At 34.2% G+C, this 25,485-nt stretch overlaps 2 protein-coding genes across 3 annotated transcripts in view; one reads left to right on the top strand and one right to left on the bottom strand.

The window, feature by feature from the left end:
- LOC140743703 (uncharacterized) overlaps window positions 1–10,043 on the bottom strand; it is a 53,139-nt gene extending 43,096 nt beyond the window's left edge. The window contains exon 1 of the mRNA XM_073075198.1: window positions 9,885–10,043. The gene's annotated coding sequence lies outside the window, so the exon portion shown is untranslated. The remainder of the gene's footprint in view (window positions 1–9,884) is intronic.
- The window catches only part of LOC140743701 (coiled-coil domain-containing protein AGAP005037), a 275,840-nt gene that overhangs the window by 213,404 nt on the left and 36,951 nt on the right, over window positions 1–25,485 (top strand). The gene's annotated exons all lie outside the window — the stretch shown is intronic.

Genomic DNA, 25,485 nt, shown 5'->3' with positions numbered 1-25,485 from the left:
CAATTAATCTAAAATCTTTATCTTTATGCTTATAGATATAACTTTTTAATTATCATAATTAAAATTGTAACTTACTATTACATAAATTACCAGTTATTAGGATTAATACTTGTTGATTTTTAAGATGTTTTTATCATTCCTACCCAATGACATTTTATACTTATTATACATCTATGTTCCTACCTATGTTAATGTATTTTAACTTACAGGTAGATAGACTATAATATAGTATAATATTAAATGAATTAGAACGAAGTAGACGGAGGCGATCTTTGTGCATCTTTATATATGAAATCTTATGTTTGTAACTATTTTCCTATCAAGTGGCTTGACGAATGTTAATTATTTTCTACACATCTATTTTAAGTGATCCCCAATTTGAACGGTACTACGTTGGATACGGTAAAGCGTTGGATACGGTTGGTGGCCAAATATTTTTGAACCATTTTTGTGTATATTTTTTTGGATATGTCACAATAGAGTCCAAATTTTCAGTAGGAGTCCCAGCAACTCTCTATAGTTCTTTATATTTAAGATCCTAGCCAGACAGCCAGATATGAAAATTTCAAAATGTGTTCCTTGCCTTATTAAATTTAAGAAGTAGGGTAAGTATAATCAGGCACTCGCACAAAAGCGCGAAAGATAAACAATAGTAATGAGCAAGAGAAAGTCGCTCCGCCAGGGGATATCAACTTATCGTTTGCAACATCTGATTAGCTTCTTAGACTGACCCTACACTCTCGCTATATGATTTCATGAGTCCTCTTTATATCATATTAAATACAGGTATATCATATAGATTTCGGTTTTCTATTAAAACATTACTTTTGTACTTGTTAATTTATTAAGATGCTTAGTTTTCAAAAGTAATGACAAATTGTGAAGGTGGTAGAACCTTCTGTGGTTCGATTCCGGCGGCACCACCTCCTCACCTATTTCTGCCTAACAGCAGTGTTAAAGTGAGGTACCTATCATCAGATGCGCTGCATACTCGTCTGTTGATCTTATATTGAAAAAATATCGACTCCCTATTAGCCAATAATACAATGAATTGTGATACTTTATCAATACTCCTCATTCACGGTCTAATTTTATCACATTTTCATTTTACAACAATAAGATCTCTCTCCCGCCTATGTGATCATAATTATCTGGAGAATTGATTGAATTGACATTATCTAGACTAAATTTAAACTTAATGTTACGAAATAGTTTGAAAATTTAACGTTGTTCATGATCAAGTGTGTTATCAAATGTTAGTAACAAGGAGTCACCTCGTTTCCTCGCCGAAGGCGACTATCAACCCGGTGCAGGCACCTTGTCGTTTGACGCCTGAGTTCACAGTCGAAAATTGGCCGTCACTATTTGAGCACCTTCAGTAAACGACGACTGACCGCACTTCCCTAAAGCTAGCAATCAACGGCAATCTCGACAAGTCCTCGTTGTTTGCCGAATACGCTCGCCATAAATGGCAATCGATTAATAACCAACGCTATGATGCTCTATTTGTAATATTGAAATGACAAAGAGGCAAGCAGTTTGTGCATCTTTTGGTAAGCCCATCTGAAACCAAGTGACATTCCTACTTAAGGCCGACCACATATGCGTAGCAATGCTACCCCGAGAGACTAAGATGGAACGCCTTGGATAAGTATGTTTCTCTTAACACGCCTTTCAAACCAGAACGCAGCAGCCCTTAACCCTGCCTAATAACAAGGCAAAAAATGTGTGGGGTTGATGCCTCCGGAGTCGTACAAAGAGTTCTTCTACCTTTAAATGAATTATTTTGCCGATGAGGCGGCAGTCTACCCAGTATAAGCTGCAAGATGAGCTGCTGAATAAGGCGCGACGTGAGTAGGCCGACACAGAAATACGAAGCCGTTAAGTCTCCGGCGAGAATATTTTTTCCCGAGACTGATTTATTATTCAACATCCGTAGTACTTTGTGACAGGATTACAATCGCTTGATCCATAATAAGAGTACATATAACGCTACAGACAAGTTTTATAATGAACCCCCGTACATGTATTTTAATTGAAGTAATATTTCAAAAAATATATAATACATATTGTTTTGACTGCACTGTGTTAATAATTTCACATATTTAAGGGAAAATGGAATGTACGATTTTTATAATAACGATTTAAAAAATACTTATACACCCTAGAGTTCATAAGTAGGTCACTACCACTAACATAATTAAATAAACATCGTAAAGCGTCAAAATTAGATGAGCGCTTATCGCGTCAGAAGTAGCAATACCCTTAGTATTGGTTTTTACGTTTTTGCAAAAATGACCGTTTTTGTATTTGTTTACGTATTTCGCGCTCATTAGAAATGTATGGGCAAATACGTAAACAAAAGCAGTTATTTTGTAAAAATGTAAAAACTCATAATAAGGGTACAGATCAGTGATTTGTGCACAAATCGCTTTCAATCGTATGCTGCAATCGTACGATAAGTTTTGCACGCTACGTAAAGATTCTACGATAAGTAAAGTACTTTCGCGTTTTTGACCAAGACACGTAAATCACGCCACATTCCCTAAAGCGTATGAGGCATTTATGTGCATTCCGTCCATTGCCCATTTCTGCCGATTTGGTTTACCGACGATAACCTCGTTGGGCCAACTGTAACGAAATTTACGTTTGAAGTGAGTTCATTGCTTGCGATGTTACTTGTTTCAAGTGAACGGTAAATTTAAAGCATTAAGTATGTCCTACAGTCCTGCAACCAAAAATCATCATAAATAAAAGTTCTACAACACGGAAATAGCTACCACGACACTCTAGTGTCTTAGTGTAAATGTCAGAACATTGTGTAATATTATCCTTAATTGATTAAAAAACTATAATACTTCCTTTAAAGCGATCGTGTGTGCAATCTTAAAAGCCTTTAAGAGTAACTCCGTAAATAGAAAATAGCCGTAAGTGTACGACATACATTGCCATACTGCACCCATAAAGGATGTTTCACAGGTCATATGACATGTGAGCACGCGGCCTAAGGTTAATATAAAAACTGACTATTTCCTAGCACTTCCTTGGTTAGTAGCTAATTGAATTCGCAGATTTTGATCGCGTTATTGTAATATAATTTTACATTATATCAAATACTGTCATAGAAATAAGTATTTCATTTCTAACTAAAACCAATATGTGAGTTCTTGAAGTAGGTATATTGCCTCCAAAAAGGGTTACAGTTCTTAAAAGCACTGATAATGATTTCTAATGATATCACTGATTTTTTTTTCTACGCAATATATTCTTTGTTCATAGATATTATTATATAAGAAATATATTAATCATATGCACAGAGGAAATATATTATAATAAAGTGGAATTTGATCACTGATCACATTTTAATGCGCTTCGTTGTATCGCTTGACTTCCTGTATCGCTTTCTATAACCTGCACACTTTACACAAAATCAACGTCTTGCAATCATGTCCAATAAATTAATGTGGGTGTATTTCATTATATGACTATTTCAATTCCAACACAGTTTGATCGACTGCTATCATAATGAAAGTTGCCATTATCTATGTATTTCTAACGTAAAATGTTTTCTCAATTCATTTTACTTTAACTGTCATTTAAGTCATTTTACTTAAGGACTAACTGAACAAATCGTAGGAGAAATTAGTTAATTTTAAAATCGTTAATCCATGCTTAATACAAATATGTGGAAATAATTGCGATTTTTTGTCATTCATGAGAGAGAAAGTATACCAAATTCCTGCTACATTCAGTATGTTTGTTACGTATGCGTCGAATAAAATAAACAAAACGGTATGTTTTTATTTGCGTCGATATTTATTTAATTTGCTGCAGCGCATTAGGAAAGCTTTCAAATGTAAATTAGTCGTTGACATTCAATGTAGAATTGTCCCAATGTTTATTAAATATGCTTTGAGTTACGTAATAACTGTTTACTTTCTCCGCAAGTTTATTTAATAAGTTTTATTAGTAGCCACTGGAATTGCATTTCGTAGCGGAAAACAGGACGTCTAGATATTGTGAGAGAAAATAAACGGCACGAGGAGTGTTTACTTGTGTGTGGAGCTGTGCCCCGCCGTTTTACCCGCGATGAAAAATGTAATGTAACCGCACGCTGTAAAGTATATTTAAGAGATTTCACGAGTTTTAAATTTTTTCGCGGATCTTTTTTTGTAAAATAAAAGTAGCATAAGTTACTTATAACATTAGCTTCCAACGACGTCCCATCAAAATTAGTCCAGCCGTTGTGAAGATAACCAGAAATTACCGGTACCTACACTTTAATATGCATTCAGTGGCAAACTGTTATTAACATTACAAACTGAGTCTTCATTTTTATTTATTGAATAGATTGGCGTTGAAATAAATCTCACGGAGGATGCTGGTCGGGAACACCTAATTTAAAGTAGCAACTTAATAGCAATTCAGTTTCGATTTTGAGCGTCACAATAGTGCGCCGGCAGTGGGTTACTGACCGGAGAAACATTCGCTTTTGTTCAGATCGCCCGCGAGCACACAACACACACGATACTTCGGATTAGCGAATATTGATGAATATAGTGAAGTCTTGTGAAGAACACATTATACTACCCACTACACTAATTGTGCCCATTGTAAAAGCCATAATTGTCGTAAATGCGTAAATAGATACTGGTTATATACAAACATGATTAACTAATGCGCTCACACACTTACTCAAGCATATAAAGTTTTTCTAGAAAGCAAAAAATCTACATGGAATATTATTAATTACATCAGCGCACGTTTTTATAGGGAACAGAAAGATAAATACAGAAGTTCTATCAGATAAATACAGAAAAAGAAACGAGATAAAATACGGCTTGCGGTGTGCCCGACTGCGATTTCTTGAGATTAACAAGCGATATGCAAGATGTAATTAATATCGGTTGTTATGTAAGTATCGTGTTTTCCGTAAAGAGACACCTTTCGTATTAGAGTATCTGATCCCTAGAATTCTAAACCGGTTTTCTATCAAGTTGTATTGAGTTTTAGGGTTCCATACCCAGAGTGAAAACGAACCTATTACTGTTTATTAATGCCTGTCCGTCTGTTAATCACAAGCTTCTATTTATTAAACCATTATAATATTTAAAAATTTATTTTTCAAACAATATGTATAACTGTGGCTGTTATGACAACAAGTACTAAAAATAAAAAAAAAAATAAAAAAACATTGGCGGTACGGAACCCTCCGTGTGCAAGTTAGACTTGTACTTGGCAATATTTTATGATATGAAAGTAGCAAACGGGAGTTAATATTAAGTGGCCACTGACGCTCATGGATGTCTATTTTAAGTAATAGAACCGGACAATCTGAAGCTACACATTGTTGTTCTACTTACATTAGGAGTAAGTTGTTACGTCAACGAGTACAGTACAACTCAACAAACCAGAATATGCAGTATACGAGCTATGTAATTTATTATAAGTAGATCACACTATCGGTCAGTTTTTAACGGATCACGATCATATCAATTTATAAAGCGGCGATGAATTTTGTAGTTAAGTCTCCAATGACCGATGAAAACTTATAATTCAATGTCGATTATTATAAATACCGATAAGTCAATATTTTTACAATGATTCCACAGCCCAGGTGGTTTTATGGTTGCTTGTCATTCTTATGAGAAGTAAACCTAACGGTGATATTGATAGGCTATAATTATTATCTTGTCATCAGTACAATGGTTAAGATATTAATTGTAATAAATAAGAAGTCCCATTAGAAATGTGTGTATTTTCGCTACCAGGGATCTATATCATCGAAACATTTAATAGAATTTCTCTAAATTATTACTTTATAACAGTGGCCCGTGATGTTAAGTTTATGTAAATTTTTCGTCGCTCAACTGTCTACCATTATGCGGTCATATCTAACTAGAATCAGAATCTTCGCAAATAACGTTATACGCTCGATTTATTTTTGTGATGATTTGATTAGCATAAATTTTTCGCCAATTTTAATCGGAATCTTAAAATATGTCTTATGTAAATGTCTAGTTCATATCGTCATTTTTCAATAACTCAATACGTATTATAATATTTGTAAGACAATTTGTAAGTGTCGCCGTTGGCCTATACAAAATAAATATATTTCATTTCATTTCATTTCGGCCGGCATGTCCGGCCTAATGCGAATTGGTAGTTTTTTAAGTTATACTTCTATACGTGCAGATTAATTCTCCGTGTTATATTAAAACATTACTTGTAAAAGACGTTCTTTATTCTATTTTATGCTTTAGAGTTATTCCGCCATACTCATTTAAATATGTTAATTAAAATCTGCCAGTATTAGAGCTATTATTCCGAGAGCCTTTGACAGAATATTACAGCGTCATAAAGAAAATACCCTTTAGGATTTCATATTAAATTCGTTTGAGGAGGACGCAATATTACTACAAGGAAATGGAAATTAGTCTATGTAATTTAAATGACAGAGTGAAATATTCATCCTGATATTAGCATATAGTTTAAAACGTAGTTATAAAATTATCCTCAGTTACAAGAACTCTTTATACATCACTGAAACATCGGTAAATTTAATATTTATAATAGGCACAAAATCTCCGTCCTTGTAGTTTTCACGAGCGGAATAGGACTACGGTATCTACGGGTTTCGGTGCGGTAAGAATCCCAGATAACACCGTGTCGATCCCACGGCATCGGAGAAAGGTTGTCCTCTCGTTATAGACAACAAAAAACAAAAAAGGCACAATCTCACAGCAAATATGGAAATGTTGACTCTCACAATTAAGTATGACCTATGTATAATACTAGTATCAAATGATAATCTATTTCTAATATGCTCGTAACCGTAAAAATATCTGTTGTAAAGTTTTAGGTCGCTGGTTTCTAATCCGAAATATAATTTGGAACCCTTGTGCGCTAGAAACAATAATGTAGGTGAATCAATGTATAAATACCATAGTGGTGCGGTGCTCCCTTCGGCGACCGATCGACCATGATGCACACACACTCGCGACTCTCAAATAGGTCCCCAGGACCCCGTAATAAATATAAATTATATTATACGTCCCGTGACGAAATCCGAATACCGACTGTCCGTACAATGTGTGTTATGACAGAAACGTCAACCTTTTAAATTTTGAATTTACTCCTTTTATTTATAATCAGTATTTCGACCAGTTCTAAATACTGAACATCTGTAGATTGATGTTTTCTTTATAAGACTTCTAAAATTACGGTTTACATTTTGAACATAACCTCGAAAAGTCAGGGGTGTGTTGAAAAAAGTTTTGTATCCGTATTCTTTCGAAAGGTAATACTCGGTTACTCCACTTTCAATAAATAATTGTTTATTTAAATACTTGTTTATATTTTATACTATTATATTTAATTAAAAGACATTCAGTTAGACGTACTTATATTTTTATCTATTTAAAAAGGACATCTAATTTAAATTTATTTTCAATTGAATGTATTAATGTAATTGATTTCATTCGCCAATCAGAATTTGATTATATATTATTATAAGGGTGATACACACAAGTGCTCCAAGAACGTGTGTTTATATGTCTGAAATGACATCTAAAAAACTCTAATGTAATTAAATAAAATATAATTTTAATATTTTAAAGTGAATTATGTAACTACGTTGTGTAAAAGCTAAAGTAGAGGGGAAAAAACGCGTCAACTAAACTTCTTCCCGTCTGAGAGTGGGTTAAAACAAGTTAAGAATTAAAGACATTATTGAACGAAAGTAACGTCGGTCTTTTTATAAATACGTAAAATCAACAACAACATCTGCTATGTGTCACATCTATTTAGATGTGTTTGTTTAAATACCTCGGAAAATTATCAGGAAGTAAGTACACGTAATGTGTTACGAAGAAGGAAAAAGTTTAGCGGAAGTCGCTAACAAAAATGTACGCAATGCGTAACCCATCAATCTTTGATGTACTGAGAACGAAGTTTAGAAAGAAAACCATATATACATTATCGTTCCTGTGTAATTATGTACGTTATCTATATTTGTTCAAACTATAATATGCTAACTCTTGTTACCTTAATTTCCGAACTTGCAAAACACGCAAGTTAGCGGTACTCTTGACTTTACGCTATAAGTCCAAGTTTAAATTAAAGCCCTGACTGAATTGTCAAAATCATACGCATTGGGTGCAACCCTTTTTTATTTCTCTCACTGGGCACAGACTCTACCCATAGGGAGGCGCGCAACCCGCTCCACTAAGAGATTAAAAAGTAATTACCATTACCTTTAACGGAAAACAAAATCATTGTAAGCAAATCTACGTGTAAATACGTGAATACACGAGCTAATGAATTTATTATACATATATCTATGATACTATATAACCGGTACTCAACAGTAGAACAATAACGGACTAATGTCAAACCCGTCATTTATACCAAAGTCAAGAGCCTATCAAAACGTCCACAAACCGACGAGGATAACATTTAAGGCAAGTCACTCAATCGATTCCGTTTATAAATTTAAAATCGACATTTGGAAATGTGGTAATTATCGGTATCCACTTTCGTTTATAAAATTAGACGTTAAGGTCACGGATTTTCAACGGTCACGGAAAATTGTACGCTCCAATGAAACCTTCGTCGATGTCAAACTGTCCATTATTCTTGTAGACACCCTTTGTGACGCGAATAACGTTCAAATGATCGATCAAGATATATTGGTCGGTTGTATGAATCATTGATTTCGATTCGGATATCATTAAGTGATCGCTCTTGATTATATCAATTTTGAAGTTCACCAAATGTCAAATGGTAGTTTATTAATTATGCACTGACCTACATAAATGTTTACCTTTTTCCACGTGTTCCTTTTTGAAGCATTATCAATAAAAATATGTTTCATATAGCGTAGGAACTATGAAAAAGTACCGAATTTTTTTTCAAAGCAACCAATATAACGCTGCGAAAAAATTTAATAAACCGATACTAACGGAATTGTTTTATTGCTTCTGTTTATGAAACATAAAAACCAATAAAGTTGACTGACCATGACTGGTCGATTTCTATAGTCAATGTACCCTAATCTTTTTTTCTTCGATGAAACAATTTAAGTCATTTTCAAGTACGAGATTACATTATGTAGTATACAATTTGTTTGGTAACCCACACATTAATATTAACGCAACATAACACATTACACTGTAAAATCAAATATAACATTATCGAATTAAATATAGCACCGCAAAAATAGTATACCCAAATGTATTTGATATCCCCCCAATCATTTTCTGAGTAGTGAGGTACACTACTATAAGAAAGAATTATTACTCACTGTATTTTTACAACTCTATCAGGATGAATGATTTTACAAAAATAAGTTTAAATTAACCTCTTAATGTCTCATTAAAGTTATTAGTAGAACCTTAAGTAGATCCAGAAATGATTAAATGTTTATAAATATTTTTATAAATGAAATAGCTTATAATTTAAATAATAAATGCAATAAATTTATATAAAAAAAACTGTCAACGTTTGTCTATCGGGCAATCAGTTAATTGTATCCTATATTGTGACCGAATCAATATTCTAAAAATCCCTTATACAAATGGTTTTATACAAATAAATCAATCTGCAATAATACGTCAACCCAATCCATTACTAAATTGGCTCTGGATTAGTGTAAAGCGTTTTCAATCATCAATTGTAACAATTATGAAAAATGTTTCTCGACGAGACAAATAAAAAGGAAAGCGATTAAGTTCGCCTTGCTATATATAAAACTCGCTGTGCAAATCCGCTATCAATTATAAAATGCACTAACAAGAACTTGTTAGAATAAACACGCAACGGTATTAAAAGCACTTCATTTTCGACGGCAATAGCAGCGACGTTTCGCACTTTAAAAAACTTACGGTGAGGTGTGTGGTCTCGAAAGTGACTGTTGAGACGCGCGCACGCGATCACTAGCGAAGGAATCACTGACCGTCCGAGTCTGAGGTGGTCACCATCGCACCCCACCCAAGTGGCTTGTGGAAGGCACTCTTGTTTTAAGAATGGCGACAAGCCACTGCTGTCGTGACACAAATGTTACATTTTGTAATCGTTACATTACCCCACTGCACTCGAACAATGTGCTCTTTACTGTTTTCCTAACGGTATCCTGCGCTAGGAACCACTGTTACCGTCTCACTTAAACGATGCAGATTTATCCGAGCTTCACATAAACAGTTTATTTTATCGTGTATTACTAACGTAACATTTATATCGCTTTAAAAAATAAATATTCTCATTTTATCTTGAAACGGTAGTAGGCATAAAATCTACAAATGTCGCTTTTTATTTTTACGAGCGCCAAGAAAACAAAAGTGTTAAGATACATTCATAAATTTAATAAAAGGGTTCGCCTCGAGCCATTAGCGCGGTTACATTCAGTCTTACATTTGCGATCCCGCGTAACGTGTTATTAGTTAGTTTGCCGCAACACGAGCTTCCATCCACAGTAATGTTAACAAGGCAACAGGCAGCAAGCATCCCACGGCTGAACACACTTACTCTACGACAAATTAATTGTACCTACTTGCTTTGATGTGCGCGATGACTGATGCTACGTATATTAATTTCAGAGCAAATATTTTAGTCTGACGGTCAACGTATAACTGTTTTAAAAAAAATATAATTTTAATAAGCTGAGATAGGTTTTGGAGTTGGAATAGAGTTATTATTAAACATAATTAATTGTGTGTTAAACAAGAAATTAATGATTTAATCAAATTAATTATAATAAATATAGTTCAATAAACTAAAAAACACGCTTTCATGATAAAATCAACTAAAAAGTAGAAAATAATTTTCAATCTAAGAATCAATTAAGGAACAGTAAATAGTATAATTGTGGAAAAAGTGTGGGGCGCTTTTCCAACCTGATAAATGGAGCACCCCACGCTTTTTGACATAACCAATCATAACCAAAATGAACTCGTCCGATTCCCTGCTAGGGGAAAAGATATTTTAAAAACCTAATGATGCAGTTTTAGTTTTTATCAAAATCGGCCTCGCAATTCCTTTTAGCATATTTCGCTAATCCTTATAGTTTCGGATTTCGCCCTGAAGGCCAATTAGAAAAAATCACCCTCTATATAGTCTGCCGACTATAGTAATGTTATTTGGCTTCAGGTCCAACGAAAGTAGTGATGTCAATAAAGGAATATTATTATAACAAAATAAAACTCCATTTACTAATTATCTGAATACTTCTGTTGAAGCTCTTATTCTACTGAGTGGATTTCGAGTATTATATTTAATTGTTTCAAGAAAATAAACGAGTACACAGATTGTTTTGATCGATTCCATGAATCACGTCTTTAAGGCTCACCACACACTACGATTTAACGCACGCGTTTAACCGCATGTCTGAAAAAATATTAAACACATTACTTTCTATAACAGTGCACGCACTAGTGACTTTTTTCAGTGGCTGATTTAGAAACGTAAATTGTTACATTGCGATTGCGGTTTGTTTAAGCGCGTTTTTTGTGTACTGTTCGGCAGAAATCCATGATGTTACTGAAATAAAATTAAGCCTAAAACCAACCGCAGTGCGTGTTCGTATGCGTTATTGCGTTTTCAGCCATTTCTATTCCGCTTGCGTTTAACCGCAGTGCGTGCTAAGCCTAACGGTTGGAGTGCCAAGTTCCTTTGAAGCGTGCATTTGATCCCAAAACGGGTTAGAAGGTATGTACAGTTACACTACACAGACGATTTGCATGCAATCAGATCGTTGATGCAAGGTCATAAGTAAAAGACAATATTTTAAATATATTAACACTGCTTTACAAGTTAATTGTTAATAAACGAAGGAATGATTTGTTATGCTACGTATAACAAACGACAATGCAGTCCATACTGTGATTGTAAGTATCCATGGTTGCTTATCTTTTCTTGTTTCTGTAGAGAGGCGTGATCCTATCACACCTTAACTTTAACGTAGAAATAGACAGGAAAATGTGGATTATTAAAGAGATAAGTTGTAGTAGAAGCAATTTTTTTGGCAAAAATTTAATTACTTGATGTCAGTTCTTGCTTGTTTTTAATCAAAAGTTACTGCGTCGATTACATATAACAACATAATAGCGTAAAATAAGTCAGTGAAAGCAAGTGGAAAATAAAAAAGAGCGCTCGAATTACCACTTACGTATTTGTTTTACACCACGCGTATTGCTCAAAACTTAGTAGGCCACATTTCTTATGAATACACCTCTCGAATTACGTAACTAATAAGATCACCTTCCATTAAATTTGACTTTGATTTTTATTCGCCATAGGTTGGACCGTGTTGTGTAACGACTCTTTATGAAATTCTTATCAAGTCCGTCACAATTATTGTCTCATACACCGCGGACCGCGCAAATATTAAAATGTGTAACACTTTCTCTTCCAGTTCACATGCGGCCGGTCGCCCCTAATCAATTGCAGTACGTTTTGTTGCTTTTGATTAGTACATCACTTACGAATGTTATTAATAATCATTTTTTTTTAGGGTTCCGTAGAAAAAGGGTAAACGGAACCCTATTAGCAAACCTCCGCCGTCTGTCCGTCTTTCGTCTGTCTGTCTGAAGCAGGGGTCTACCTCTTGAACCGTGATAGGTAGAAACGTGAAAATTTTAAAGGGCATGTGTAACGGACAAAGAAATACTAAAACATATAGGAAAGGCTGAATTGGACGTTTTCAGTTTTATCTACTGAACCATGTCACAATAAAAAATGTGCACGCGATTTGAAGTGGATTCAACAAAAGATGTATCCAGAAAGTCATCCAGGTTTGTTCTCAGAAAACTAGACTGTGTTCATAACGATTAGTTTGAATTACCACATCCTTAAACAGAACAAAGAAGTGCCAAGATAACGTAGACGTACTAAGGTTTGGCAAATTTACTCCTCATTAGTGGAAATTCATTACGATATTTTTATACGTTCCAAAGAGGAAAATATTTTAACATTCTTTGTCTTTTGCACGAATTCTGTACCGATTCAAATAATTATACTTACCTTGATTAATTGGGGTAGCCCTATTCTAAGTAAGTGTCATATTATATACTATCTACGATGTACAAAGACTAAATCATAAATAATATTTTAAAAACGATAAAAGTTCGTAAATATGAATGTCTGTTATAAGCATGTTATAAGCACAGAAAGAATATCTCTATTGAAACTTATGTAATAGGTGTAACTAAATAGAATCTATATATTTTCCGAATTTATTTTCATGATTTCATGCAAAATGTTTACCTAAGAAACCTAAGAAAAATCTTTCTTTTCAAACAAAATATATCGGTTAAAAGATTTCAACGAAGCGTATACACCATGATAATACATTTTCAAATGCGCGAACATTCCATAATATAATGTACGAGTATATCCATTCTCCGAATACAGTAACCAATGTTTGCTCCTAGTATCTGGTTCAGATTGCATATACGTCCCGCTTGGAGTTAGAAGTTTACTCCGCGGTGTTATTACGATCACCCCAGGGCCAGTAAACAATGCACGATACGGGAACAAGAGCCACGAGGTCGGTAAACAAAGGTAACCCGTGTGTAAGTAAATCGCCACAATGACGATGCTGCACGTTCCCGCGGCGGTCCCGGACATACTTTCATTATATGGCGACAAGCATTGATACTAATTCCGGTCGCCCAGTTAAAAAAGAATTGGCCAAGTGCGAGTCGAACTCGCACGGAGGTTTCCGTACCACCAAATTTTTATCGGCAGTTTATTTTTAGTATATTTTATCATAGGAACCGTAAAAAGTGAATGCATTGTTAAAATTTAAACTGTCTATTATAACGGTTACTTATTACGTCTATTTATTACGGTTCCAGAAATAGGGCCTTGTGACAGACTGACAGAAAGGGTATGCTTAGTAATAGGGCTCCGTTTTTATCCTTTGGGGAAGGAACTAAAAATTAACACGAGAATATGTTGTAAAAATCGAGGTGTAAAGAAATATTGATACTTAGGGTTTTTTTTATGAAAAATATATACTATACTTACTACGAATGCTGAAAAATATGTTACTCCCACAATCAAGACGAATCCAAAGACACATCATGTAAAAATTCGCACTACAAGACCTGTTAGCACTACAAGACGTGCCAGAGGATGACACGTACATTCCTATATTATATTTATATAAACATACCCTCGACAATGTGTACCCTCTGCATTTGGGTAAAAGAGTGTTTTCTCCATTTCATTGTAATGTTGACTGCAAAAATAAACATGTGATAAACTTTTATAATTAACTATCACCTGCCATTTACATGTAAAATGTCGAAACACGAACGTGAAACAGATGGAAACTATATATATCTTAATTCAAATTCTACAAATTATACCACATTATACCATATTGCAGAACATTATAATAGAACCTTGCAGATCGCCCACGATGTTTTGACTACACCGTTAAACTAAGTGAACATTTATTTATCATACGCACAATACGCACTGAATCAAATGAAATCAAGCGCGGGCTTTGATTTGATCCTCCATGATTGAGAAGTCGAATTTCAAACCACTTCGCTATATACAAATATTATTTATTAGTTTATTACCAATTTTATGAAAGGCGATGTCCTATAGCTTCACCCAGAAAAAAGTTACAAAATAGTGCATAACATAAAAACCCTCCGTGATCGAACTTATGCCTTCTTTCATAGCGATCCGTAAATAGGTACCGAGTTCTATAAAATAACACATGCATTCCGAAATACATTATATAAAATTGAGGTATTAGAGTTCCGGTATACCTAAGCGTCACTTAAGAATAGTGCTTTTCTCTATTTTTTACGTCTTAAATGCGGATGGAGTTTGTGTCACAATTTATAAATAAATCTTTACAACAAAAATCAATCGACAAAACCCAGACATTGCATTTTAAAACGAACTTAAACACTTCTTGTTCTTTTGTGTATTTCTGTGAACAATATTACGTCTGTGTCACTTTCATTACCTACCATTTAATTTTATTAGTTTAAGAGAATATTCGTTTGTAGGACCATAATAATGTATACATTACGATCGTACATCAAAGAATCAATTAAGTACCAAATGTTTAATATTAACTTAATAAAGTTAAGAGTTTACCAAGTACATGACTATTTATTACATTGTACATTCCTATATTCCTATATTTTTCCATTCGGGAACATATTATTTGAGTCCCAATAATTTACCGGTCATTACACGTGTCACGTCGTAATGTTACAAATACGAAAGTCGTTAAAATTTCAGGCGTCGACGGTAATGTGATAAAGTATACAATTATGAAGTACACGCAGCGATGTTACGTGTCAGTAAGCTTTAACTTATCGCGTCGGTTTAAACTTATTCGGCAGATTAAAAGTATATCGGAACATAATTACTAAATAGCGAAATAAAATTAACGTTATCTTTTTACCCACTGAGGAGGGTAATCTTTTTTGAGCATATGTATGTGCGAGTAGGTATGTCTCATACTTTGGCCAAACATTACGATAGAATAAAGTATTACAAGGCACTCCTTTTCAAGAAATCAGACAATGGGGTCGGAGTTATTGAGTCTACTGTCAATGTATTTTACACTTCAATGGAATTATTATGACAGTCACTTGCACGCAAATGAGTAGCAGCTATTAAAATATTTTCGATTGAGCATTGTGTCATTTCCTTTAATAACAAATTGTATTGTATATTTTGTAAATAAAGACACAGAAAATCGACTACAGTATTACATTGGCAATCTATCGTGATCACCATAATAAAGAACGCGACACTTCTATGTTGGCTCCTTATCTTCAAAATGTAGCGATTTAGCATAAAACCATTAATTAATGGTCAGGTTACAGCTACTCGTATGGTGTAACCATGACCATTTGAATCTTATGTTGTTTGTAATATGTGAAATTGTCAGTTAAGTAATATTTGTGTTAAGTAATCTCATCGGTCGGGTAACATTAGCCGTTCGGTGTTTTTTATTCAATCGTCGTACAGATACTTCGATTCGAAGTAGTACGCTTTTACCGATTTTGTTCTATGAATATTAAATAAATTCGAATAGACCCCACAATAAGATTCAATTTCTCTAAAATTATGTAAATATTTATTACAGAAGTGTCTATAAAAATAATCGGCGCGTGATAATAATTTAATAAACTTTTTGCGTACCTAATCGAAGCTCATTCAGTTAGAAAATTAATCAACTCGCTTGAACGCTGTATAGTAACACGAGTATAATCGACCCGATTATTTTATTGCGAGGTATTTAAGAAAAGTAATGCCGACATTTTAATATCATTACCCGATTGCCAAGGAAGGATTATTAATATTATATTATTATGTTTATTTTTCCTTAAACACGTATTATTATGAACACTGGCATTAAAACATCCCTAGAACATAGACTTTCACCTTATTTGATTTTCGTGGTAAGGTAAAGTAACCTATTTCCGCGGTATTTTCACCAAAACTAGAAAGAGCGTTAAATATTAAGCATTTACTACGGCTTAATAAGGAATTAGATAATTTTATCAGAAGCTTTATTATCTGTAATTTTGAAATAGACTTAACATTTTACGGTAAACTATTGATTTAAATGTGTATTTAAAATAAATATGAACCAAGTCAGAAAACCCTAATTCCGATGTAAAAATCCTTATTCCGATGTATTTGGTTCCTAATTCCGAGTATACAAAATAAAGGAGTGAAAGAGATAGAACGACTGCTACATGGTGTATAAAAATAAATATTATTTATTTACTTTAGTTTCGATTTTGATTTAATTTTTTATTATTATTTAAAGAGTAGCTTTATAAAAAGTGTTCTTAGCGAAACTACCGAAAAAGTGAAACTACCGAAATATTTTTTTTACAATAAAGTTTCTTGAATGATTAATTTAACTTATGTATTTTTTGTTATTTTTTTAATACTACAGTTAATTCGTGTATCTGCAATACAATTTTGGATATTCTCTTTCGTGTACTTTATACTAGGGTTAATTATCATACACCAGAAATAGTAATAATATAGAATATCATCATGCGGCTTGTAGAACTATTTTGTTTTGAGTAATTTAATTGAATCAAAACGTCGTAAAATTTGCTAGTTCTTATTTAAATAACGATTAAAATCCTATAACGATGTTAATTATTCATTAATTAGGATTAAGCGAATTACTGATACAAACAATACAAACGTTCTTAACAACTTTAAACACCTGTATAGTATTTTGTTATTATGCCGCGGATTAATGTGCCCATATAACCTAATTCCGACTTATATACATCGGAATAGCGTTTCATAACTAATAATCACATTTCCAAATTCCGATTATTAAATAATAAAAGTATTTTACACAATTTAGAGGCAGAAAGATGCTTTATTGAAATATGTACATAATAATATACAATACTTGTTCAATATTACATCGATATCTGAATGAACTTTATTTTCTCTCCTTAATTGTCCCATAGAAGATATTAGGAAAGTACATAGATAGGTCATCTTTGGTATTATATAATTAGGTAATGCAATATAATGCAGTACCTCGGAAAATGATTTCGATAATAATTGAGTATTAAATTAGTCAAATCCGAAGCAAGACGTGCTTATTCATAAAAAACCACTGCAAAAATTTAAATTAAAATCAAGTCTATGAAATTGCTATTCCGTGGTATACCTCGGTTTAAGGGACGGCCCAAAATTTTTGGCACCTGATACCGCTGTATTTTAAAACTTATTTTTACCCTTATCTGTTCAGAAATAAGCACAATATTTAATTGTTATCGTTTTCATATATAATCCATATAATGTTTTCATCGAAATACTATTACACATATGCAAATTTATTGAAAGAATCACTATTTGAGAAATCGTGACATTTACGTGCAAAACGCCCAAAATGTATGGAGCATGCGTTTGAGGTAGGCACTAATGCAAAACTATGCGATTATTTTAAAAACCATACATATAATACTATTACGATGGCTATATGACAATAGAGTGACAAATTACTTATTAAATAACATACCTTTCAGTAAAAACGATTTTGTAAATAATTAGTAAATGCTGTTTTTGTAAATACCGCGGAATTTGGTGCCAATTTCAGAACCCCTCGGCTTTAGGTGACTTTACCTTATGTTATTGTGTTTGTAATTATATATGGGTACATATGTACCTAAAATTTATTCCTATATTCCAAATGTCTCTCAACAGTACCTACAGGTTTATATTTTATATCACAGATGACACGTCTGATACCAATATGTGGTAACGAATTGCAAATAGTCGTAGGCACTGTGTTTGCGCGCTCAAAGTTAAATATGAGCTGAGCATTGATCGATTCGGCGGTATCTATCATACATGTAGGATTATGCTAATTTTGTAATTTTGAAGGCCACACCTATTTCTACCTAATAACAGCAGTGTTAGGCGCGGCTGTGTTTCGGTTTGAAGGGTTTATGATGTATGAGACGTAATCAAAGTTATATTCACTTAATTTTTTTAATGATTGACAAACAAACATTTCAGGTTTTTTTTTTCTTTTGATTTTATTTAATAATATTATTGCCAAATGCTTTATGAATACATTTTTTATATTTTAATATTGTCATGAGATGTTATTATCTATTCCTAATTGGAATTATTGAAAAAATCCAATCGGTACAATATCAGCATAACATACGCAAGAAATCTACGACCTAGATTGATATACGGAAGTCCATGGGAACGAAGTCGCGGGCAGCGGCTAGTAATGCAATAGTAAATGCCGGTTCCGTCAATGGAAATCAATATAAGTTATACGGCCACCTCTCTCAAATCACGTGTTCTTGAAAGTGAGAGTGACGATGCATCCGCACTTGCGAAACGCCGCGGTACCACGTGGGAAATATTGTACCTACGTGAGAATTTTCTTTGTAGAGATGCATTAGTGCGTGATAACTAATGTTTTAAACATAAAATGTAACCGTAATTTCGATCTAACTACTTCTTTCTTCAACTGCGTATGGAACCGTATCGAAACATAAATATAGAAAAATAAAACACAAAAACTTTCACGATAATTTAGAAGATTATATTGACTATAATAACGATAGGCTTTCGACATGGAGGAAGGTCAACTGCGAAATCAGTTAGCAAACGTCCTGGTTTTACACCAGTTTGGTTGGCGTCTACGGCGCGCGATACCCTGACGACCTCATACAATGAGGCCTTACCGCAAAGCTTCGTTTTACTAAAGGAAAGATAATACATCTACGATATACATACAGTCAACATTTCAAAGGCTAATAGAAGAATATGCAAAAGAATATGCAAGAACGATAACGAAGTGCGGCTCTTACTTAATACACTGCACTTACGCTGTCAATCGTTTCACGATCATGCGTAGGCGCCCAAGCGGACGTTACACAAAGGAAATTCCGTAAAGATGCGCGGGCACCTCAATAACAATTGAAAAAGTGACGCAAAAGGAGACGGGCATGAAGGAACCATTACTGCAATTGAAGTCTCACTCTGATTGGCGGCTTAAGCAATCCCTTAGCCGTCTAAATTATAATGAAGTGTCTTGTCTCAAGATCCACAGTTGAAACGCTCTTTATCATTACGTCTTGTAATTCCAAAGTGCGTCGTAATCGCCGTGTCTGTTTCGTAGGGCTACATGACTTCAAAGATCAAACGTCAAAGGGTATGTCGTTCACGTCAAAAATTTCTACAAATGTTTAGTAAGACCACACTGGTTTCTGTTGTAAGACTTTTTTTTCTTTAATCCTTGTCGCGAAAGGACAAAAGGTAGGCCGTATTAGGAGTCCTACCTTGGGTTTTAGCAACTTTTAACCAGCTAGACACTGCTCATTAGGTGCTCTAAAAGTTCTCTTCCGCAACTCATTTTATTTGAGCACGAACTATTTAAATAGCTTAATACGATTAAACTTTACAACGTTTATATTCAGAATGTTGAAAATACGACGTGAAATGAAGTGTGAATGCTGTCTATACCAAGCTTCATTTGGTTGAGTCAAAATTCTTCGAAATGCATTAAACGAAAATGATAAATAACCTGGGTTATATAATATTATTACCTGACAGTAAAGCAAAAAGGAGGGCTTTTGATGTATGCATATATGAATGTAGGTATTAATATGCGATGTACCCTCATATGTGAAAAATTTATTGATGAAATTGCTGGAAGTTGGTCGGAATTTCTACGAATATACCTACACATGTACATTGGATTATCACAAAATTGGGTTCCTACTATTCTCGGCGTATGTCTCATCATCAACCCAGTACTGTCCCACTGCTGGGCACGGGTCTCCTCTCATAATGAGAAAGATTAGGCCATAGTCCACCGCGCTGGCCAAGTGCGAATTGGTAGACTTCACATACCTTTGAGATTTTTTTTATATAAATCTCTCGGGTATCTTTACGTTTCCTTCATCTCAGGTTTCCTTACGATGTTTTCCTTCACCGTTTAGCAAGTGATAATTAATTTCTAATACGCACATAACTTTGAAAAATCAGAGGTGCGTGCCTGGGATTTGAACCTCGGACCCCTCGACCGGGATGCCGACATTCTTAACCACTAGGCTATCACTGCTTTTTCGGCGTATGTCTATTTGATATATAACTGTGATGGAAATGAATGTCAAGAAGTAATAGCCAAGTAGTTTAGAAAAAGTTATGTGCGTATTAGACATTAAATATCCCTTGTAGAAACGGTGAAGAAAAATATGATGAGGAAACCAGAGAGTTCGAAAAAACTAATGTGTGATGTCTACCAATGCGCAATTGGGCCAGCGCGATGGCCTAGGCCCCTCAATCCGAGAGGAGACCCGTGCCCAGCAGTGGAACAGCATTGGGTTGACGACGAAATGAACGTCTACCAAATCGCACTTGGATAGCGCCGTGGTGTATGGCCTAAGCCCCTCTTACTCTGAGAGGAGACAGTAATGGGATGACGACGATGTAAGAGTACATTTATAAAATCAGCTTAGGAGCGTGACGTATACGCCTTGTAGATTCTAAAGCATTTAATAGCGCTGTCAATTTTAAGTTACTTGTCGAGAACCGACATAATCCGATTTCTCCACATCCTGCAATGCAATCATGTCCTATTTTATAAAGTTATATTTAAATTATATGATCGTTTAATTTTAAGCATGTTTCACTTTTATATCAACCTGTTAGGTTAAGTTCATATCGATTTTCAAAATACGGGCAAAATAGCACTTTTTAGTTCATAGCTGGTATTAAGACTGACTTCTTATTTCGTATAAAAAAACCCACTTTTTATAGCAGTAACATTATTACTCGTCATCATCATTTTATTCTTATATTACGATTATACGATACAATATTATTTAATTTTCAATTTGATTACCTATAAAAGCATGATGCTTAGTTTCTTTGACTATGATTTTTATTACACGGGGATATACTTCATAAGGTTATAAGGCATTCCTTATAACCTTATGAAGTATATCCCCGTTGGATTATGAAGATATCCAGGCTGGTATTGCCCATTAATCCGACAAGTGGTCAAACTCCTAGCTTCAAAGTACTTGGCATGATCCACGTAACCTATGAATACATAATCGAGGTATCTAGTTAACTATGCTGAATTCTACCTGAACTTTGAGCATTGAAGCATAAATCCAACCAGCACTCAGTGTAAGCTTACAGTGTGCGAACCTCGGAAACTTCGGTAATAGCGCTTTATAGTTTTCAGCGAATCTGATGAATGTCAACTTAATGGAAGCCTTTGTAAGCCTAATTGAGTTCGAACGTTGAGTAACTAATGTATGCCTTTTGCACATACTAAATGTTTGAAGATCTCCTGTGCCAAAGTTTGGAATTGAGCCCCACATTTCAGATTCTGATTCCCGACCAGCTACATGTACATAATGATTTTAGATTAGGTCCAAGTGTTATGTATTCTTTAATTTACAAGATATCGGATATAGGTATAATTATATATACATTTAGATTAAAAATAATGGTTGCAGTAACTCAATATAATCTTTAAGGGGGTATTAAGATAATACAAAAGATTATATATATTATATATATATATTAAGAAAGTTTATAAATAACCATTCCATATACGATTAAAATGTTCCTAGTTATTATAGACGATTATTTCAATGAGTTTTAAAGAGTTTTGTATTGTTCTCAAAAAAATGAATACTGTTGCTTCAGCAACATGATTCGCTTTGTCGCGGTGCGTTATTATCTAGTTTGTGAATATTGGGTTTATCTTGCATTTTTTTCTTATTTAACTGTTATTAAAATTTAATAAAATCACTGAACGAAACCATAAAAAATAAAGCGGAGATTACACGCTGATTGATTTACGCCCGTTACTAATAATCAAACCATCTATTTTTTATTAATCAATTGATCGAAACTAGCCAATGCCTAATATAAGGAATTGTCGATTTCTGTATAATAAAACATTGAATATTAATAACGGACGTTACACTATTAAACAGTTGGTAACGGACTTAAATTGAATTTGAGACCTATTGGGTTGGCTCACCCTCAATTAGAAGACCGCTAATTCCGGAAGGTGGTCGGTCGAAAATGCGTTGCTGCCCCCGGGGGCGAACTTGGTATGTTTGTATAATAATTATCATATTATAGTTCCCTTATTGGATTAGATGCTTTAAATCACAAGGTATGTCAATCAATACGTAAACTGCCGACAAACTGGCTTACAGTTTATTAGAATTTAAATGCTCTTATTTTGTAAGCCTTCTTTAGTAAATAAATGGAAAAAATCAAAAGCAGGTCCAGAGGTTATACCTACTTCAATAAACAGTTGTTTCACATCACTAACATGCAGCAGACGTCGCTTTGCCACAAAAAATAAATAATAGGCCAACAACGTCACTTATCGTATCCAAAAGTGTCATATGAGCTAACGCTACACAAAATTAGGTAAACGGCTTTGAAATTTGCGTAAACAAGCGGAGGCATACATGTTCCACGATTTATAGGATACTAGCTTTTACTCGCGGCTTCGCGGTCATAGATTTTTACCAATTTTTCTGGGAAGGTAATAATATTTAATTCGCGGTAGAATATTATCTATGTCCTTTTCTATACCCTTGACAACCTTTAGCACAATTGCATGAATATCGGTTATGTAGTGGTGGCGTGAAAATGTAGCAAACAAATATTGGTTACAATGTTTTAATATTGCGACGTACATAATAAACTATGTTGCTGTCTCCGCGCGCCAAGTGCACCGCTCCGTCGCCTCTCGCATACATTTCTGATGTATCAATATAAAATTAACCGCAGTTGTTCCGGGTGTTACACAACCAGTCGTTCGCAACATTTGGCTCAAATGTATTGCAGTCACTTACGCAGTATTCCAGAATCGGCTGTCTATTTACGTGACTGATTATTTTACCTGACCTTTTGTAAATAAGATAAACGTTATCCAAGAAATTGACTTGTCATCTTAATTTGTGTAATTTATTATCCGTCACCTCAATTTTCCAGGCTAAGATATGTTTGACTGAAATCAATTTACCACGACTTTATTCATTCAAAAACGTTCAATTCTTGGACGTTTGGAGGTTTGGACGAATGTTGCGCGCTGAAATGAATAAAGTTATTTTAGTTTTTCCTGATACAAGGATTGTGTCGGCTTTGCGGAACTTTTTAAATATCTATTCTGTCCGGCCTCCGGAAGTTCTTCAAACTAGGACAAATCCGCGTCTATCGTAATGATTCTATTATTTATTAATCTAAAAGCTTTGTACAGTATGATAATGAAATGTAACGTGTAGGTACTTAACAATGAAATATACTGTGGCAGTAAACCACAATAGTATAATAGCATATATTATTGACTAGTGGATAGATAGTGCTTATTAAATCATTTCGTTTCGAATACAAAATGATATTCATGACTTCGCTTATGGCACGCAAAATCACACATAAGAGATGATACGCTAATAGTGTACTTCATATGCATTTATTGTTGCACCAGATTATATTTAGCCCGGTCAAGTTAGACATAAAAATAGTGGTCAAATAGTTAAAATTCCGGGAAAGTCAAATTTTTGTAGATACCTTGGGTTTACCATTACAAATAAAATGTCAAAAGTCCCCATCGGTCCGAAGTGTGCGTCGGCAGGTATTCGAGGTCAAATGTCAAAATTTTAGGTTCTTTGATTTTTTTCCGAAAACGGTAAGTTTTATCGAAAAAGTACCTAGGACCAAGTTGTAGCTCTTAAAATTCTCTATAAAATAGTCGTTATATTTTTTTTTCTATAGAACCTATCATTATTCAGATATTGCGCTTGTAAGAATTATGAGTACATGATATGCACATATTTCCACACCACCTGTGAAATAGGATACTCAGCGCGTTTTTTTTTAACGTGGTTTCCCTGGGAGGACTGTTTCACGAACCTTTATGATGTTATTTCCAGCAACAAGACTTATTTAGGATGTAGTAATAGTATGAAGAATATTGATATTGGTTATTGAGTTCAACTGTCGTTTAATTTCTTTGTTACTTTAATATATTCTTTTATAATATTAGAGTAGCAGACAAGCATGCAGTCCACCTTATGGTAAGTGGCTACTGCCGCCCATGGATATGTATAAATAACCCCAGATAGTATTAGATATTCCTAAAGTCGGTCACAAATGCGCCGCTACCCCTGAGGACTAACTAAGTTGGAACGTCTCTGAAAAGTATGTCTCCCTTACCACACCCTTCAAACCAGAACACAGCAGCGCTTAACACTGCTGTTATGAGGCAGAAATAGGTGTGGCGGTGGTGCCGCCGGAGTCGAACCACCAAGAGTTCTATCCCATTCTAAAAATTTGATTCATACTCCACTTAAATAATCATGTTTTCTTCGATTTATTCTTCGTCTTCTTCTTCCTCCTCTTGCTGAATGTCTAGAAATTGTTCATACGTAGATGAATCAGTTGTCTCTGCCATAAAAATCACATGAATCTTCCTCTCTTGTATTTAATGGACCATTTGAGCAAGATAGACCTTGGTAATTGGTACACGCCGAAGAACTGAAGAATTGTTTCTTCACCTCAAGCAATAATCAAATTACGAAGGGAATTCGGCTTCTTCTTACTATTTATGGAGCTCCAAAATTATTGCGTAGATACTTAGATATATCTATGCGTAGATAAGTACAGACATTTAACATTTGTGAAATTAAACAAAAAACAAGTATAACTATCTTTTCCTTCTCCAACATCGGCATCTGTTATTCAACACTTGTATCAGGTCAGACATGGCAAGGCAATCAAATGAACCCTGAAGACTGGGGTTCAAAATTAATGAATAATACTTTGGAATCGATTCAAATTTTACTGACCCCCATTCGAGAAAAACTTGTTAACACTATTTTTTGCTATTGCAAAAAAGGTCGTAGTGCCAAATGTGGCTGTAGAAAAGTAGGGATACAGTGTTTTCAGCGTGTACCAATT

Source organism: Epargyreus clarus, unplaced genomic scaffold (genome assembly GCF_041222505.1).
Source record: "Epargyreus clarus isolate Ecla_fem2 unplaced genomic scaffold, WU_Ecla_fem_2.2 ptg000007l, whole genome shotgun sequence".
In the NCBI taxonomy this organism is placed as follows: Eukaryota; Metazoa; Arthropoda; class Insecta; order Lepidoptera; family Hesperiidae; genus Epargyreus; species Epargyreus clarus.
This window is presented reverse-complemented; position numbering and strand designations above follow the sequence as displayed.